This window comes from Plecotus auritus (assembly GCF_963455305.1).
Source record: "Plecotus auritus genome assembly, chromosome: 6".
In the NCBI taxonomy this organism is placed as follows: Eukaryota; Metazoa; Chordata; class Mammalia; order Chiroptera; family Vespertilionidae; genus Plecotus; species Plecotus auritus.
Genome location: NC_137773.1, coordinates 55,389,538 through 55,392,554, shown reverse-complemented (window position 1 = coordinate 55,392,554; position 3,017 = coordinate 55,389,538).

Here is a 3,017-nt window from a genome sequence, read left to right as displayed (position 1 = left end):
GCATGGTGTCCATTCCACACTCCCTACTGCCTTCCTCAGTAGATGAGGTCATTAAGTGATTTGGCATTTAAAGGTTAAGCAGTTGCAAGAGTTGCCAACAATTAAAGGGAAAAAAAGCTGATTCTCAAAAATCATCCTAGCAAGCAGTGGTTTCCTACTGTAAAGAATCTCTCATTGTATCACATCATAGCCTTTAGATTTCATGTTGAGTAATAACCACATCCGTACAAAACTTTGCCCTGATTTTATGTTTGGGGCATTGCTCTTTCTACTTAAGAATTTAATGTAAGGTTTCACGTAAGAAAACTACAGAAGGGCTTGGCACTGGCTTGCGGAATTTACCCAGAACACAGCTTTTATTGTGTCCCACAGCAATTTATTTGTTTAACAAGCACAACAGCTAGTAAGTGGCAGAAATAGGATTTGAACCCTTCTCTGCTCAAGTTCAAAGTCCATACACATTCTTTCATTCACCCATTTAACAGAGCCTTATTGATCCCTTACTAAGTACCAGCATGGTGTTGTATGTCACATAATCTTGAGGGGAAAATTATTAAGAAGGAATAGTGATGCTACCTGCCCAAATCTACTTCCCACCAACTGAAAGTGTTGGAAAGGGACTGTCAGCTCCTCAGACTACAACAAATTAAGAAGAATTTATGACTACACCTACTTAAAAATAAGAAATATCATTCAGAAAGTTTATCCATTTCTCTGTTTTTATAATTTCACAATCCAGTCCACTTCTACTCTTCGATGTCCTAAAATGAAATCATTTGGAAAATTCCCACTTTGGGGTGAGACAGGTATCCTCATTGTATACTATTTAACCATCCATGTACACTGAACAAGACATTTAATTTCTAATAATTTACCTTTTTAAAATATATTTTTATTGATTTCAGAGTGGAAGGGAGAGGGAGAGAGAAACAGAAACATCAATAATGAGAGAGAATCATTGATTGGCTACCGCCTGCACACCTCACACTGGAGATCAAGCCTCAGCTGGGGCATGTGTCCTAACCAGAAATCTAACTGTGACCTCCTGGTTCATAGGTCAATGCTCAACCACTGAGCCATGCTGGCCGGGCTCTTATTTCTCTTTTAAAAATAATCCAAAATATAGCAAATGTTCCATGCATGAAAATCTTTACCACTATGTTATTTATAACTAAAAATTGAGAAAGGTTGGGTAAATTATGGTATGGTTGGGCAAATAATGGTATTCTACAGTCATTAAAAAAGAATAATTTTATAGATTACTAATCATGTGAAAATTGTTATGAAGCAATATTAAGGGGAAAAGACAACCTAAACTACTGTATAGGTATATTATGTTTAAAACCCAATTTTGTGGGGAATATACTCCAAAAAGACCAAAATGCACCAAGATTATAAAAGTGGTTGTTTCAAAATGGTAGGATATTTGTTGCAATGTTAGTTTTCTCTTGTTTTTAAACAGTCTTTGTAGAGAAAATAAAATTAAAAACAAAATTTTTAACACCCTGGAAATTGACAGGACGCTCTATGCTAAGTGAATTGATGGCAATCGCTATTCCAGTTTATGGGGGTGGGGGGAATATGATGCTGGAGGCAAACTAAAAACAGGGCAAAGTTTTGTATGGATGTGGTTATTACTCTAAGCTATTCCTTCACGCATAACACTTTAATTTTAGTGCCATTTGTTTTCCTTGTAGTGTTTTTTCTGTTTTATCTTAACACAGTGACTAGAGAGACACCATTCCTTGCCAAAAGCAGTCTAGATCTGAAACCCTTCTGCTAATGGAATCTCTTATCTGCCTGAAACCAGAGCATTGGGCCAAATGGTTTCTTGGATTCTCTTTTAGCTCTACAGTATGAGCTTTGGTGATTTCACTTATTGTCACTCTGCTGGCAGCCTGGTAGCCCTGCTTTGACTTCATACCATTTCAAGGAAATAGCTGACTAATCAAAACATAGCTGGGAATACTGTGAGTGCCCTGGGGATATTAGTGAGAAGCTGGCACTATTTATGTAGGGGCTGTTCCTGTCAGAAAGCTGGAAGAATGACAGGAGAACTTTTCCCTAATGAACCCCTAGCTTTCCACCTGGCTGGGCAAGATGCCAATCCTAAGAAATCACATTTTCAAGTAAACCAAACAATTGGATATGACAGGTTGAGAAACATTGGCCAGAAATGTAGATGTCACTTTGATATATCTTTACTTAAGAGTTATTTTATTTTTTATGTCTCGGAGTTGATTAAACAATATTAAGCAAAACCTTACAAACATTCCTGCCCCTTGAGTTAAGAATTCATCTAAAGGAGACAATCAGATAAGGTGGGAAGAAATATATGTACTAGACAATTTGTCTAAAATAGCAGCATCAACAGCAAGAGCAACAAAAACTCTAGTAGCCAGGGTTTCTCCATAGAAACAGAACCAGTAGGACAATAGGATATATAAAAATTATTATATTCTGCTACATATATACTAGTATATATATGCAGACCAGGAAAGCTGGTGATATAATTTAGCCCAAAGGTCTGAGAACCAGCAGAGCCGATGGTATAAATCCCAGTCCAAGGGCAGAAGATATGTCCCAGTCCAAGCAGACAGACAGACAAAAAAAGGGACAAATTTCTCCTTCCTCTGCCTTTTGTTCTCTTCATGCCATCAACAGATTGAATGCCTCCCACCCACACTAGGGAGGGCAATCTACTAGTACATTACTGAGTTACCAATTCAAATGCTAATTTCATCTGGAAACACTCAAAGACAACACCTAGAAATACTGTTTAACCTGGGAACCCCATGGCTCAATCAAGTTGACCCATAAAATTAACCTTAACAACAAATGGAAACACTCTAAATGTCCAATTGTAGAGGATTAGTTAAATCAAGGTATATCCATACAATGGAATACTATATGGCCATTCTAAGTGATATTGTATCTCTATTCTTAGTGGTGCTGATGAATTTTCCATAACATATTAAATGATAGAAAGATTATAAGAGAATTTGTGGTCTATAATC